Source organism: Quercus lobata, chromosome 4 (assembly GCF_001633185.2).
Source record: "Quercus lobata isolate SW786 chromosome 4, ValleyOak3.0 Primary Assembly, whole genome shotgun sequence".
Classification (NCBI taxonomy): Eukaryota; Viridiplantae; Streptophyta; class Magnoliopsida; order Fagales; family Fagaceae; genus Quercus; species Quercus lobata.
In genome coordinates this window covers 43,098,642-43,117,152 of record NC_044907.1, presented here as the reverse complement: position 1 = coordinate 43,117,152, position 18,511 = coordinate 43,098,642, and positions in this window count along the sequence as shown.

The following is an 18,511-nucleotide window of genomic DNA, read 5'->3' as shown; positions in this document are numbered from 1 at the left end:
TCACTTCAATTAAATCGATAAAACCCCCAAATTATGTTCCATGAACTATTTTATTATTGTAAATATTGAGACTACATTTTGATCTTCTGGGTGTATAGTATATACAGTGTTCGTCCAAAAGTAACAACAATTTTACAAACAAATACAAGTCAAAAAAAAAAAAAAAATTTAATGTTCCTCACCCTTCCCTATTTTATTAGTGTTCTCTGTGAAATTTTTAAGAAAACAAAATTTAATTCTTTATTAAAAGTTTAAAATTTTGCAAATCACTCTCTTTTACTTAGAGACTTTTGTAGCAATAGTTTTTAATTTCTTTCTTCCTAGTATACATTTAACCTAATATTAACAAAACTAAAACTAAAGTTCACTTTTGGCCCTCAAAATTTAGATCTTTCTTGTTTGATTTTGTTTTCGTATTAGGTTTGTCATCCATTTCTGTTAATGATCAAACCATTAAAGGCCCTTGATATTTAACAATTTCATGAAATACTAACTCTAAAGTGTAGTAGAGTGCAAGTTTTTTTTATTATTATTATTATAGGCAGAAATACATATACGGATGGTCAAATTACTAACAGAAATAGAACACAAGGCCAATATGATACAAAATCAAACATGAAAGGTCAAAATATAAATTTTTAAATGTGTAGGATCAAAATGAAACAATCTTTAGTCTAAAATTAATAGCACAAGGGGAATACTATTTAGATCCATAAAGAAGGCATGTGATCATACCAACCGAAGTATGCACACTTTGAGTTCCCTTAAAATTGGTACATCATCTCTCTCTTTATAAATATATATATATATATATATATATATGTAGTTTTTCCTTTTTAGTTGTGTTGGGGTCAATTTGAGATAACGAAGAAATGTGCTTTTGTACCTACTACCGGGGTTCAAAGGAATTAAAGGGGAGTTAAGCCCACTACTCATTCTAATGTTTTGAACAATGGAGGTTAGGGTGCACAGTTAAAAAGGTTCTCACTCACAGAAAAAAGCAAGATAATGATCAGATAATGATGATAAACTAGGATTATAATACAAAATGAGAGAGAGAGAGAGCAATACTTATGCTACCACACACATAAGAACTTTTTGAAATTTGGTGCTTCCTATAATCAGAAGCTTAGGCCTATGTTAAAACATTATTGTGGTTGGTGAGGTAGACAAAACTTGAATAATGGACATTTTGCATGTCAAATGAGCACATTTTGCATGTTACATTTTATTCTTCATTTCCATATGAACAACCTACACAACCAAAAGAAAATATAAAAAATATCTTAGCATAGCCTTTTCATTTTATAGCTGTTCAATTTGCAATTTCATAGATATTTTGTAATCAACTGGTAGAAAATATGAACAACCTACACAACCAAATAAAAATTTTAAAAATATTTTAGCATAGCCTTTTCATTTTATTTATAATTAAAAGTTACAAATACTTGAAGAAACAATCCAGCTTAAAAACGTGTAAATTAACAGGTAACTTGTGAGCAACTGGTGGTTAAAATAGTAATCAAAACGATGACAGGTGTCCACATCATTCAACACCAAGACCTTTTATGTGATATTTTTGCACCAGTCATGTTTTTCAATAGAAAATATCTAATCTCTAAACATATTACAATCAAATCTGAGGATTATCTCAAAATATGAACACCATGTGGTTCTAAAGAATTTGGAATTTTTACTGAATTATTTTACAATCTCATCTGACGGTTATCTCAAAATTTGAATATCATGTGGTTCTAAAGTATTTGGAAATTTTTTTTATTTATAAAATTCCCCCAAGATAATCCATTATAATTTGGTAGAAACCAAAAGATAATATAAAAATTAGTTTAGCACACCAAAAGATAATATAATCTTAATTCTATAATAGCCTTTTCATTAATTGAGAGTTGGACATACTTAATGAAACAATCTAGCTGTTGAACTTGCAATTTAATAGATAATTCGTAATCAACTGGTAGAATATATGAACAACCTACACAACCAAAAGAAAATATAAAACATATTTTAGCGTAGCCTTTTCATCTTATTTATAATTAAAAGTTACAAATACTTGAAGAAACAATCCAGCTTTTGAACTGAACAGCTTACACAACCAAAAGATAATATAAAATTATTCAAGCATACCAAAAGATAATATAAAAATATTTTAGCATAGCCTTTTCATTTTATTTATAATTGAGTGTTGGACATACTTGAAGAAACATTCCAACTTTATTTACAATTGAATTTCCCAGCAAAGCAACTCATTCAACAATGTCCTTTTTTTTTTGGTTATTTTCTTTGGTTACACAAACTGTTCAGGCAACAGTGAAATTTCCCAGCAAAGCAACTCATTAAACAATACACTGCAAAAAAGTAGAAGTAATATGTTCTAACTATGTGTAACTGTATCAAGCTCTAACCACATGCATATTTTTTTTTTATCTAGATACACTGCTACCTCTGCCTCCATAGTGGTAATAGTTCTGAATCTATCTATGACACTTGTGGACCAAGGAGGCACATGGTTGATGTACTTTAGTTATTTATTGTGTGTTACAAAAGAGAATTTGCAAAATCATATCCCAAAAGGCATATGGGATACTATGGAAGGTAATGATGTGGCCTTTGCATCACAGCTTGTGGCAAGAGACAATGCTTCAGATGAAAGTTTACAGGTATAAATGCTGTATTGGGAAATTTTCTTCAGCTACTACAATATTGCCTGATTTTGCACTATATGATTGTCACACAATTTTTGGCTTATCCCTACCTAGAACTTCCCTACACGTTAACCAAATCAAATTGAACCAAATCAACAAATTGAGCTACAACCCAACTCAAGTTAATAAAACCAACATCAAGTTACTTCAAGCGGCTATACAATTAACTCTTAACAATAAGCCGTAATTAGTTCCAAAAAAGCTACCTACCAAAGCAGGAAAATGGTGTGCAACAGATTTTTACATGTACAAAATTACTTTAATGTCTTTGTAAATACATTATCATAAAAGTAACCATTTTTTGAGACATGGTCCAGGCATTACAATCTAGTCAAACATGCTAAGCACCTAGCAAATATGGGAATCGATGGAATCCACATCAATTAATTTTCTAATGCCTGCAACCACCAAGCTCTCTAAACAACTTGGATATCCAACCAACCTTGCCACCTTCTGGAAAACTTCAATTAGTACCACCACACTGAAAACTTAGTTTTCATAATCAATGAAGTTGCTCATTAAATGAGATTGAAACTATGAGGGTAAGGGTAATTCAAAACTTACAAACCAATGTTGAGTAGCCTAGTTGTTTCCTTGCAATTTCTAAAATAATTTGAATTATTTGTAATTGAGCTTCCTCTCCCTCCAATCACTTTTCAGGCATGCTATTCTGTCCTTCAAAGTTAGGTTTCCAAAAATTTTATGACTGGATGGTAATAAGCCTAGTAATTGCTTTTGAAGCACTTATTGCTTATTGTTTTCTTATCTCCAAGCCTAATGTTGCATTGAATTGTGAAATTCCAAAAGAACTTCAAAATATGAGCACCTGATGATGTAAAGAAGTTTTTTTTTTTTGAAAAGATGCAGTTGATCACTTAAAACTTGATATGCTTCCCCTAATACCTACAAACATCATAAATAATGAATGAACTTGGACTTTTAAAAATAATCTCTTTGCATGGTTTTAATATCACTTTGTTTTAAAACCTTCCACTACTTATTTTGATCTTCCTTTGTATATGGGGCAATTAAATAGTCAGAAATTTTAATCAAGCATGTGAATTTGGGTAAAAAATTCATTAAATGACATATTACTCCACAATTGATTTTCCAACTGCACCTTCCTTTTGAATGAGATCGATTGACAAAAAACCCAAAGCAATACCAGTTTTGTTTTTTTGTACTTCGAAATGTATTATGTATATAACCATGTTTTGAAGCTTGGCCTTTGGTAGCAATTATTTCATAGAATGGACCTCACAAGAAGACTAAATTACTAAACTTTTTTGAGAATCAACTAAATTATTGAACTTAGGTATATAAGGCTACATTCAGGAAATAATTAATTAAACATGTTCTAAGGCATCAGCATGGTTGCTGATAAATGTCCTAGACACTAATTTTAATGTTGATTTCTTTTTCCTTATCTCATCATGCTTAAACAGTAGTGACATGACATAAGAGGCATAGATTTTTAAAAAGTTTGCAATTAATTTAAACTTCTCAATTTGACGAAAATATTGCACCTACAATAGTTTATAGGACATGCCCATTAGAAAAAAAAAAAATCACAAAAGATCCAAAGAATTTTCCAAACAACTCAATAAATAATTTAGGATACATCTCAAGGCTTAAAATGACTAAGACACAATTTACTGCTCAAGGCACCGTTCAAGGGACGTTGGTGGACACATGCAAAAAAATTACCACAAAAATTGAAACACCAAGAAAACAATTTGCGTTGATTCTAAGGGTAATTCAAAACTTACAAACCAATGTTGAGTAGCCTAATTGTTTTCCTTGCAATTTCTAAAATAATTTGAATTATTTTTAACTGAGCTTCCTCTCCCTCCAATCACTTTTTAGGCATGTTGTTCTGTCCTTCAGAGTTGAGTTTCCAAAAAGTTTACGACTGGATGGTAATAAGCCTAGTTATTGCTTTTGAAGCACTTATTGCTTATTGTTTTCTTATCTCCAAGCCTAATGTTGCATTGAATTGTGAAATTCCAAAAGAACTTCAAAATATGAGCACTTGATGATGTAAAGAAGTTTTTTTTTTTTTTTTTTGAAAAGATGCAGTGGATCACTTAAAACTAGATATGCTTCCCCTAATACCTACAAACATCATAAATAATGAATGAACTTGGACTTTTAAAAATAATCTCTTTGCGTGGTTTTAATATCACTTTGTTTTAAAACCTTCCACTACCTATTTTGATCTACGTTTGTATATGGTACAATTAAATAGTCTAAAATTTTAATCAAGCATGTGAATTTGGGTCAAAAATTTATTAAATAACATATTGCTCCACAATTGATTTTCCAACTGCACCTTCCTTTTGAATGAGATCAATTGACAAAAAACCCAAAGCAATACCAGTTTTTTTTTTTTTTTTTTGTACTTCGAAATGTATTATGTATATAACCATGTTTTGAAGCTTGGCCTTTGGTAGCAATTATTTCATAGAATGGACCTCACAAGAAGACTAAATTACTAAACTTTTTTGAGAATCAACTAAATTATTGAACTTAGGTATATAAGGCTACATTCAGGAAATAATTAATTAACCATGTTTTAAGGCATCAGCATGGTTGTTGAAAAATGTCCTAGACACTAATCTCAATGTTGATTTCTTTTTCCTTATCTCATCGTGCTTAAATAGTAGTGACATGACATAAGAGGCATAGATTTTTAAAAAGTTTGCAATTAATTTAAACTTCTCAATTTGACAAAAATATCGCACCTACAATAGTTTAGGACATGCCCATTAGAAAAAAAATATCACAATATATCCAAAGAATTTTCCAAACAACTCAATAAATAATTTAGGATACATCTCAAGGCTTAAAATGACTAAGACACACAGTTTATTGCTCAAGGCACTATTCGAGGGACGTTGGTGGAGACATGCAAAAAAATTACTGCAAAAATTGAAACACCAGGAAAACAATTTGCTTTGATTCTAAAACCCAATCCATGTTATACAATCATGATATTGAAGTACAACCTAATATCAATTGTTGGAAGTGGAGATCAATCTAAATGATGTAGTATACAATGGGCGCATCAATGAGAAGTACAATCTGATCAATTCAAGAAATGGAGTCTTACATGTTGAAATACGTTGGAAGGTGATTTGAGACGTGCCACCAACACTTTATACTTCACTACTTCAGAGTCTTACATTCTTCCAATAAGCCTCAAGACCTGAGATATTTCCAAATAAACCAAGTTAAAATAAAATAGAGTTTTTGGCTGTTAAGTTATAGCATTATTGAGCAACATAAAGAGCTCCTTTTATTTTTGAAATGACATTCAGCCAATCTCACAAACACATCAATGGCATGCCAAGGATTATGCAGAAAAATTATGCAGAATTATGCAAAAAAATTACCACAAAAATTGAAACACTAGGAAAACAATTTGCTTTGATTCTAAAACCCAATCCATTTTATACAATCATGATATTGAAATACGATCTAATATCATTTGTTGGAAGTGGATATCAATCTAAATGATGTAGTATACAATGGACGCATCAATGAGAAGTACAATCTGATCAATTCAAGAAATGAAGTCTTACATGTTGAAATACGTTGGAAGGTGATTTGAGACGTTCCACCAACACTTTATACTTCACTACTTCAGAGTCTTACATTCTTCCAATAAGCCACAACACATTAAAAAAAATGAGACCTGAGATATTTCCAAATAAACCAAGGTAAAATAAAATAGTGTTTTTGACTGTTAAGTTATAGCACTATTCAGCAACATAAACAGCTCCTTTTATTTTTGAAACGACATTTAGGCAATCTCACAAAGACATCAATGGCATGCCAAGGATGCTCGTCTAATATAAACACAAACACAAACAAACGAAAAAAAAAAAAAAAAAAAGGGTCTCATATTAATATAAACAAAGCATAAAAGTTCTGCACCCAAAAAAAAGAATTGAGATGTAGAGATACCTCAACCAAAGCAAACAAGGTTTGTTAGTATTCATACACCATGTGGAAAGGAAGACAGGAAGAAGGAAATCAGATAGGCAATCGTTACTACAAAACGGTAGAGCAGGAAGGTGGGTAGCTTTCAAACTCTCTGTTTTCTCGCGCAATACCTAAAGGCTTCAACTTTTTTTTCTTTTTTTCCTTTTTTCCTTTAAGCTTCCCTTCATGTTAGAATCTTCAAACTCTCTATCTCCTCACGTTACTATTTGGTCACGCAAAACCTTAAAGGCTCTCACGGTTTTTTTTTTTTTTTTTTCCCTTTAAGCTTAAAAGGCTCAGACGCTGCAACGTTTTTTTTTTTTTTTTTTTTTTTCCTTTTAAGTTGAACTGAAAAGGCTTTGAGTTGGGCTTGATAGTGGGATTAAATAAATAAGAGGTGGGCTGAATTAATTATACAAATTTATTATAGGGTGATAGTGGGAGTAAATAAATAAATAGTGTGCTGCATTTATAGAGCTGGGATTTATAGGGCTGAAAATTATAAAAACTATTTTAAAATTGAAGGAAAAATTATATTTTCTTTTAAAATGACGTGACAGCTGATATGGCACAATGTGAGAGCAGCAATATTAAACACTACACTTCAGTTTTTAGTAATATATAAATATAGATATAGATTTGTAGTCTGTAATTTTCACTAAGTTTCTAGAGAGAGAGAGAGAAAAAAAAATATCATAGTGGACTGACACTTCAGGGTCTTAAGGCTTGAGACCTCAAATGTGCTCAAATTTTGAGGTTTACACCTCAGAGCTTGATGCATTTTCTTCTATCTTAATATTCAGCTTTACACTTAATGCTGTTGCATCTATCTCTCTCAAATATTTATGTGATTAATGTCATTTTGGCATCATACTAATCTTCCTATGGTGGAGTAAAGTTTAATGCTGTTCTTTGTGAATGTTTTCCTTGACCTCTTCTTTCATTGTTTTTAACCTGAAACTCTATCTGGTCTTGGTGCAGATTGTTGTCCTCAAGGTTGGTATGTCCTGTGAAGGCTGTGTTGGGGCTATGAAAAGGGTTCTAGGCAAAATGGAAGGTTTGTTGCTGCCCTGACAGTTTAAATTATTTCTGTTGTTTTACTTGCACACCTCTAATGGCACTTATCTATCAAAAAAAATGTGACTTATAATGTCTCCTCTCTCTCTCTCTCTCTAAATTTTCTTTCAAGTATATGTCATTCATTTATAAAAATATGCAACTATAATTTTTCCAATGGCCAAATGGTTGTTAGGAGCTTTGCTAATTTGTTAATATTCTGCCTCTGAGTGCAAATAGTCTAGGTCATATCCCAAAAATTGAGTTTCTGTATTTTCTTCTTTCTATTTGCACTTGTCTTGGTTTGATAGCGCAGTTTCCTATTCTGTGAAGTCTAAATTATGTTGTTGTGATCTTTTGACATTGAACTTCTGGAATCTTACATCACTAACAATGAAATTAAGTTAATTAATTTAAGGTTATTATGTCTTGACAGCTCTGTTGTAGTTCACCAGAGTGAAAATTTAAAGCTATACTAATAGCTCTTTTGTCCAATCTATATAATACTAAAAGCTGAAGCGTAACAATTAATGTTGCTACGCTCACGTTGAGCCATTTCAGCAGCCATGTCGTTACCATCTTTTTTCTTGAATTTCTCCTATCTATATTCTATATAATACTAAAAGCTGAAGCGTAGCAATTAATGTTACTATACTCACGTTGAGCCATTTTAGCAGCCATGTCATTACCATCTTTTTTCTTGAATTTCTCCTATAATTTAAAAATAATTTTCCTAAATTTTAAAATACTAAAAAAATTAAAATAATTCTGTTTTATCTCTTAATTCCACAGTAAAGCTCAAGCCCAAGCCCAAGCCCCAGCTTGTGTCACGGTTTCAAATGCCCTTCTGTCTCCTCACCTTTTGGTTTACTGTGTTTCACGATTCTGTCTCCCCACCTTTTAAACGGCAACCCTTCATCAGTGTTAATTTTTCAGTGGTTTCAATTCCTCAACGGCAACCCTTTAGCTTTTGCTAACACCAGCCTATAACAGCAGTCTCTCTATCTTCCCTCCTTTGTCTCTTTCTCTCCTCACAATATATTAATACTGACAAAAAAGTGGATGATTCAATTCAGGTATTTGTGCTCTATTCTTGTGATTGCCCCGCATAATTATTCCATGTAAGGATTATATTATTTCAATTGAATTTTTTTTTTCTTTTAAAAATTTGTTACTGCCTCTTTCATGCTCTGATATGGATGATTGTTATGTTGATTTTTCTTTGTATTTGATTTTTTTAAGGATGTTGAATTTTTGATTGCTGTGTTTTTTAATTGGAGCTCTACCTCTTTTGTATTGTGAGTCATATATGGGTCAATGTGATTCTGATTTCTTCATGTAGTGCTGTTGTGTGGATACCTCAACAATTTGGTTTGGTTAACATATGGGATAGCTCTTGCTAGGGATACGCCAACTGGGTGTTTTAATTGGAGTTCTAACTCTTTTGTGTTGTGGGTCATATATGGGTTTATGTAGATATTGTTTAATGAGAGAGGCTAAACAGTTCATGTAGACTTATTTCCCATATGATATGAGGGGTTGCCCCAAATTAATAAAAAGTGAATCAGAGTGGTCCAAAATTTCCCATATTCGATGTTTTGGTAATGACGCTTTTAAAATTTGTCCCTAGCTGTGCAAATTGGTCCAAGACAGATCCCAACCGTAAGTTTTCTCATATTGAATCGACCAAACAATTATCAAAGATTGCCAAATTCCCTTTCAGATTTTTTTTTCCCAGTTATTCTTTAAGAAGCAACAAATAAAATGGAATGTTCTATTCTCTTTAGCTGCAAATGATCGAAATTCAAGAGCTGCATGTGATGACAAACCAAATAAGAGAAGCTCTAGATTTGTTTGCGCAATGGTAATACAAAAACAATGTGGTTAGTTCATCTTCGATGTTTTGGTAATGATGCTATTAAAATTCGTCCCCAGCTGTGCAGATTGGTCCAAGACAGATCCCAGCCGTAAGTTTTCTCATATTGAATCAACCAAACAATTATCAAAGATTGCCAAATTACCTTTCAGTTTTTTTTTTTTTTTTTTTTTTTTTTTTTTTTTTTTTTTTTTTTTTTTTTTTTTTTTTTTCAGTTATACTTTAAGAAGCAACAATAAAATGGAATGTTCTGTTATGTTCTCTTCAGCTGCAAATGATCGAAATTCAAGAGCTACATGTGATGACAAACCAAATAAGAGAAGCTCTAGATTTGTTTGCGCAATGGTAATACAAAAACAATGTGGTTAGTCCATCTTCTACTCTCTCTTTTCTTTTATAGATTTTTTTTTCTCTATGTTATTTCCAAATGTAATTCCCAAATTTTGAATGTGCCTGTAGGGTTATTTGATTATTATCCAGTTGGGGAGAGGTAATAAATTTTTTTACTTGCAAACAAGTTCAAGTATTTAAATTTCTCCTTCTGCCCAAGTCATTATTTTCTTTCTCAGCATAACACAATGCAAGACTAATGCAATGATATATTTTTCTAGCTTAGATTATTGGGAGAATTTATGTGAAACAATCTTGGACAATATTAAGGGTCTACTTAGATCCTTAGGAAGTTTTAGGAAACATATGCATAATTTTTTAGATTTGTAAAATTTTCATTTGCCCAAACTCAAACACTCAAAAACACCTCATACAGTCTAAGTTTCATAGACTTCAAAAAATCTTTTTTTACAAATTCCTGATGCAATAAGCTATTCTTGGTATAAAATATGCATAATAAAAGAACACCAAAATCTGCTTAAAATTCTGCAGGGCAAGGATTTTGTTATTATAAAGAAAACAAACTTTTCCCTATCCTAGCTGCCTTGACTAAGTTAAGTAGGAAGTATCTTATTCTTTTTTCCTTTTCCCGTCTTGGATTTGTTCATTTCGCATTATAAGTAATGTCTGTAATTTTGTTTATCAAAAGCAAAAAATAAAAAAAAAAGTCTCTAATTCCATTGTTTTACTATTTCATTTTTCCATCTACTCTACTCAATAGAGTGGAGAGACCCCATTTACGATGACTCAATTCTTGATAGAGTCTTATGCAGGAATTGGAGTCTCAATTCTAATATCCCTTAAGTCCAAGTAATGGAATGGATTGGATTCATCTGTATAGTTTTGTACAGGTGATTTTGCTATAATTTGGGTTCTCCTTTGCTATAACAGTATCAGTCTTTGTGTTGTATAGGGAGGTTGGAGGTTGCAGCAATATACTGTACAGAATGATGCATAGCTTGCTCTACTGTTTGGTTGTTTGGCTTGCGCCAGTATTTTTCTTTTGGTAGATAGGGATTAATTTAAAGATTTTGAGTTTATTTACGTTGCATGCATCATGTGAGCCTAGATTTTTAGGTTGGGTCTTCTCCTGTGTGATTTCAACGTCTATGTGTGTAGGTATGTGTAAGTATTTTCTGTCATTTTTGTGTGTAAGTATTTGGGTTGGGTCTTATCCTGTGTGATTTCAACGAACATGTAGTGTACGAGTATAACTATTGCTGTCATTTGTCAACCACTTTGTTTTATGGCTACTGAAATTGTTGTATAACTTAATCTGGTCCTTTGAATTGATTCTGTTGTGGACCTATTTTATGTGTAATTTAATAATTTTATAGAATTTGAGTTTGATTCATTTCTATCTGTTTAAAAGATTCAGTTTTTGGAAATTTTGAGAATTGGGGTTTTATATATTAATTGTTTTTTTTTTTTTTTGAGATGTGGGTTTGTTTATAAATCTATTATAGGATGTTGGGTCTTGTATATTAATATTTGAATTGTTGTAATCTAAGACTTTTTAGGGATTTTTATAGGTTTGGGGTCATCTGGAAGATGGGTTTGATTGAATAAAGAAAAGGGGTTATTTGGCACAATATTTGTGAATTCATTAGCTTTCAGCAATAATTATGTTTTGTTTGGTTTTCGAGATAAGGTAGGAATAGAAAATTAATTTGGGTTTTTGATTGTGGATTTATTTTGATGTTCAATGTAATAGAACCTTGTGCTATTAGGGAGCTTGGAACAACTTTTCATTTTAGTCCTAGAGTGGCTGTATAGCTTGGGGACTGAAACAAAATAAGTAGTAAGATTAAAGATTTTGTTTTGTTTTTTTTTCCAAGCGCTTTTCTCATCAACCAGAGGGTTGTTGTAATTTGATTCAATGAACCACCTTATGCTGGTTGGTGACACATTGGGCAACAGTTTGGATTTAGAAGTTGATGACTTAATTAAAGTGTGACAACATAGTGGATAAGGCGAATGTGGAAGGATCGTATCAAACTCAAGAGGCTTAAGGAAAGACCCAAGATTGTAGCCCAACAACCTGTAGAGAAGCAGAAGCATAAGCAGACCACTGAGATCAGGCTCAGAGGAAGTAGAGCACAAGATGAGATTCTCAAGTATATGCTGAAGCTGATGGAAGTTTGCAAAGCTTGCGGCTTTGTCTATGGTATCATTCCTAAGAAGGGTAAGCTAGTGATGAAGAGATTGAAGCAAAAGAATTGGAAAGGCGAACGTGGAAGGATTGTATCAAACTCAAAAGGCTTAAGGAAAGACCGAAGATTGCAGCCCAACAAGCTGCAGAGAAGCAGAAGCCCAAGCAGACCACTGAGATCAGGCTCAGAGGAAGTAGAGCACAGGATGGGATTCTCAAGTATATGGAAGCTGATGGAAGCTGAATGGAAAAACATTTGTTTTCCAAATATAATTAAATGAATATAATCTCAAGTTTAGATGGGAATTCTACATAGTTAAGAAAGTTTTTGACTTTGTTATAGAAACTAACAAAAAAATTTAGCTTGAGAAGTGCTTTTTTTTTTTTTAATATAGCAAAATTACAAATTTGATATCTAACTTCTACATGTCGTAATACATTTCTCAACGTATTTTATTGACAAGCTTATATTAGTGGTACTTCAAATGAATGTAAGAACAACAATGGAAGAAGATACAAAAGGTACTTTAAAGTTGTTTTTCAATTTATTGGAAATTGATATTTTAGCATTTATTGGATATTTGAGGATGTAAAGGATTGAAATCCTAATTTTAATTTTAATTTAAGTTTGATTTATATTTTCCATTTCGTAATTTAATGTTTCATATCAAGGATAGGAATCCTAATGTGAAATCAAAGATGAAAAACAAAGAATTGTTTAAATCTTCGTACACAATAGCTTTCCCGTGCATCGCACGGGTTAGCGACTAGTTTTAATAATAAAAAATGCATTTTAATTAACACTAAATTGTGAATGATTAATTATTCACTCTCCTCTTATATAATAGTAAATTACACTAATTAAATTTATGGTGGAATCTACAATTCAAGTAAGATGATAGAGAATTACGTTGTTATATTCCCTGAGCATCCGATAATTTTCCCTTGTGATTAGAACAATTAACCACAACATAACACGCCAAAAGGTGTGAGCTCAGGTTCAACAGTTTGAGCATCTGTGGCAATATCCCAGCAATAGAGTGGGGAAAACAAACCCATTGCTGCATCTTGAAACCTGGGTTTGACTAAAATGTGGTTTTTTTTTTTTTTTTTTTTATGAACTGAAAAAATTTATTCCAACAGCAGCAAAGAAAATCAAACAAGAACAACAGAGCCAGCCTCTTCCCTGATAACATTAACAAAGCAGGGAGGGCAATTACAGAGATCGAAATAGCCAATAACTTTAGATCTTAGACACCATTTTGCTAAAGAGTGAGCTGCCCTATTAGCATCTCTAGGGGACCAACAGAAGGATGTGGTTGTAGGGAGTGCTCTTATAGACATGTATGAGTCTGGAAAACTAAGTGAAGCTCAGAATGTTTTTGATTATCTATCTACCAAAAAAAAGTTTCCTGGAATACCATGCTTGTGGGACATGCCCAACATGGTTTTGGGAGGGAAGCTTTAGAGATCCATAACATAATGCATAGTAATGGGATCAAAACAAATGGTATTACTTTTCTTAGAATATTATCTACTTGTGGGCATGTGTGACTTGTAGAGGAGGGATGGCACCACTTTAATTCCATGATCAAAGACCATGGCATTGCCCCTAGGACAGATCATTTAGCTTCTTTGGTCTGCCTCTTTCCCCGTAAAATACAGAAAAAAAGAGCTTTTGAACTCATTAGGAGTATTCCAATGGAACCTAATAAGGTGGTGTGGCGGTGTCTCTTGTCCTGTTGTCCGGCTGCAAAATTCACAAGGATGTAGCTCTGGGAAGATACGCTGCTCAGAAAATTTTGAGCATTGATCCAGAAGATGCTTGGGCTCAGATCATGCTTTCAAATATATATGCTGAGGCCAAGATGTGGAATGAAGCTACACAAGTGCAAAAAATAATGGAATAGGAATTAAAGAAAGATACAGCATATAGCTGGGCTGAATTGAAGAACAATATATATTTACTTTTCTGCATCTCATTACACACAATTCCGATAAACAAAATCTCCATGAGGTTTTGGATGCGCTGACAGCCCAGTTTGTTTGACCCAGGATACATATATGATGCCATGTTTGTATTGCACAGTGGGGAATTGAGTATTTGGTCATACATTACAGTCCTTCACTTGTGAGAAAATAAGAGGAATGAATCCATGATGGTCTGAGATGATATTGAAAGAGGACTAAACAGTATAGAAAGAATAGAGAAAAGTCAAAATGATGCTGACTCATTATTGTAACTTGTAAGAAAGTAAATCTATGGTCACATTTCCCCACATAATGTTGTAGTTGAACTAAGAAGGGAGGGAAGATCAAAGACTGATGGTGTGGGAGGGTCCCTTGGCGAGAGGTTAACAAATTCAAGGGCTTGAATTCTTAGTTTCAGAGGGTAATCCGCTGACACACCCAATTCTTGGACTGCTCCTGTCGACTATTTCAACGAGAATTGATGTCCTAATTGATATGGAACTTATGGTCCATTTGGATTGAGGGGGAGGGAGGGGGAGTAGAGTAAAGTAGAGTAGATTTAGCACAGAATTAACTTATTTTTAGCCAACACTACTCTACTCCTCTCCACTCCCCCTCCTTCCTCCCTCCATCCAAACAGGCCATTACTTCCTCTTTTCAGAAGACTTGTTCTGCTGCTCTGGAGATTATTGGACTAGGTTCTCTTATAATTGTGTGTAGGTGTGCTTTTTGTTTGAGCAAAGATACACGATTCAGAGGGTCTGCTGTTAACCTCATTCTCACTAGGAGCTTGGTGGGTTGGTTCAGAATTTATCTTTTTCTTGAACTGATTGCTGATATTGTAGCTCTCATGATCTTCCAAGGGGGAACATACCTGGCTAAAATAGAAAAAGCTTAGAGGGAAATGTGGTGGAAGCAGTATGTTAGGCAATTGTTGGTTACATTGTACAGGTTGTGGAGTATCAAAAGATGTACAAAAGTGGCCAGTGACAGAAAAAGTTCATAGATGTCGACTTGTGACCCATAATATACTAATTTCATGTCCCCAAATGTTCTATCAACTGCAATTTTGTCAATGTATAATTAGCATCATATAAGTTGCATACCTGAACTTTCATCAAGGTTGACCACATTCTCATTGAGGAAGGCTAGGAAGCTGCCAAGGTTCTCAGCAGTTGGACGGTAATGTCCACTGTATGCCGATACAGACTGGAAGTAAGCACATATTCAGAATTCAGATGCAAGAAACAGAGACTTTTCTAGTTTATATACAAAGTACGTCTAAAAATCTGTAGCTCAACTCCCCTGATGTTTCCAACAAAGACATCCGGGTTCAAAACTCCCCACCTCCATTATAACTATTGTATTATCAGAAAGTTTATATACAAAGTGCATCGATAAACTATATCCTCCATTAAAATAAAAATTAGAAAATAATAATAAATTCCATGTAAGTTTATGTTTTATTATCTTACCCAAAACGAAAGGCATTTTATTATCTCTGCAATTAGAAGCTTTTCTTGGCCTTACCAGAATTATTTGTAGAAACACACATAGATTGTACTTCTCCGTAAAATTGTTTTTGTGTAATAAACAGTATTCTTCCTAATACCAATTAAATGAATTTAACATGTTAAACTACGAGTAGAATTGAAATGTCAGAGCTCAGAAATCTACATAGGAAAATATTGGGACCACCGAAAGTGGCACAACCCTGTGCCACAACTCGCCATATGGCGAGTTGTGATTGGTGAAGATGTGTCCCAACATGGCCTATAGACAATCCTTCATTAGTCACAACTCACCATGTGGCAAGTTATAGAACAAAGTTGTGTCATTTTTTATGGCCCTAACACAACTCATCTACTTAATGGGACTTTGCACCATGCAAATTGTGTTGATTTGACATCCAGCAATCTAGAAAAATATATATAAATATGAATTGTCTTTTATTAAGAGCTTGGAATTCTTGAGGACTAGCATTTGGGGATGCAAAAATAAATAAATAAATTTATTTTGCATCCTCAAACACTACTTTAGCCCTTTTATCAATTCATCTTACAACTTACTTTATATTCCAATTTTTATTTTTACATACAACTCAATAAAATAATATAAACTACCTAACAAAATAATAAAAAGTATTCTTCTTTCTCTCTTTTCTTTCACTATTTTTTCCTCTTTACACACAACTACAAGATTAAATATTATTTTTTCTCTTTACAACCTATGAATATATATATATATATATATATTTTTTTTTTTTAAAGTATACAAACCCGAATGGAGTGAGTTTTTGCTGTCTTGGGTTGTAAAATAGCAACTAGAGAGTGTTTACACAACCCAATGCTAGTACTCCAAGTAATTGCATAATTTTTTTTTTTTTTAAATGGCCCTGTAAATGAAGTCTTTTATAAAATATAAAAAAATTTCAAAAATTTTAAATTTTACAGCTCATGATATTGGATTTTCAATATATTAATATTGGTTCAATTACTATTAATTTTATCCACTTATGTGTTAAGGTCTTTGTCTACCTAGATAGGTTGACAATGTTAAGTGATTATAGTGACTTTGATAAACTAATTTCTATTGTTTTACTCTTTTAAGTGAATTAATCATCAATTTAGTTCATTTGATCAATTTCAATCTATTCAGTCCATTCAATCCAATTCATTCTACTTCGGTTTATTTCAGTCTAGTTCAGTTCTCTCACATATTTTGTCCTGTGTGAATATAATACAGGCCATATCATGACCTGACATCGTATAAGATTGGGTTAGAATCATAGTTTTGATAACCTGTTTAGAACAACCAATTTTGACCCATTTTAATTTGATCCAAAACTGAATAAGTCAAACTTTTTTTTTAAGAAAGCGAATAAGTCAAACTTAAACCCAATTGACTGAACATATTTATCTCAAGTTTACATGAAACCTTTCTGTCATAACATGTGTGAACAACACATATTCTAGTTACCTATTTTGTGAACTTCATTAGTTACTTCAAAAAACAAAAAAACGTTTACCTTTCAAAAAAAAAAAAAAATAATCTCTATTTCATATAAATATTTTGTCTTTTCATTCCATTTTCCAAGGTTCCAACGACAATATTTTGGCCCAACGGTCCTATTTTTCTCAAGTATAAAAATAGCATCTCTCTCTAAAATTCTCATTTAGCACTCCATATTTTGTTTTCTCTTTAAACTTTACTGAGTTTAAATCTTTATGTCTGAAGATATTCCACCCAAAATGCTTCCTTTTCACTCTGACTCTGACTCTGACTCTTCTATTGATGAAAAGGTGGACATAATTGTAGGCTTTATGACAGTTGCTGGCCTTGCTATTGCTATGGAAGAAGACGAAGAAGAAGAACGATTGAAGAAGCTGGAGAGAAGAAGAAGAAGAAGATCAAGACCACGTCGAGGTTGTGGAAAAGGCAAGGCTCGTGATTCTTCCTCTTCAGACACAAGTTTAACTAGCGAGATCTCAACTGGAAGGTCAAGGAGAGCAACAAGGACAAGGGCCACTGCAAATAGTACTGCTGCTTCTGCCTCAACGAGCTCCAAATGCAACCCCAAGTTGTTGAAAAAGCAAGAAGACAATATTAACAGTAACAATGTTGTAAATGGTCTCAATGACTCTTTGGTTGATTGCGATTGTGAGTCTGGGGCTTCTAGAAATTGAAGCCTGAAAGTGTTGGAATGGCTGAGCTTCAAGTAAAAACTCAGTTCACTGTAGTATGTACTGACTCTGACTCTAGCTTGTTGTAATAACTGTAGAAAGACAATGTGATCGTACGTTTGGTGGAAAAAGTGGCAAGCTCTAATTCAAAACATTAATATGATGAAATGGCAAACGCGACGTCGTTTTGTAGGCTTTTTTTATATTTGTCCCAACATTTGACAGATTAGATTTTGATAATAAAACAAAACTTGTAGGTGAATTTTACATAGATCAGTTTACTGAGTTGTCATTTTAGTCTAAAAACTTTTTATTTTTATAGTCAAACTTAAATATGGTATTCAGGATCCATGAAGTTGATAAAAACAATTGACAAAGACCGAACCTAAATATCTTATTCAATGACAATAAACTTTATCATATAAGCTAAATTAAACCTTGTCATTTTAGTATCATAACTTTGACAACGCTGTTATTTTAGTCTTTCTATCCATTGCTACTTAAAAATTGCATGTTAACTCTTCCTTAAAAAAAAATAGTAAGAAACAATGTTAATGGAGTTTTTCTAATGGCAATGGATGAAAGAACTAAAATGACAATGTTGTCAAAGTTAATGGATTAAAATGATAAAATTTAAACTTAATAGACTAAAATGATAATTCACACAAAAGAA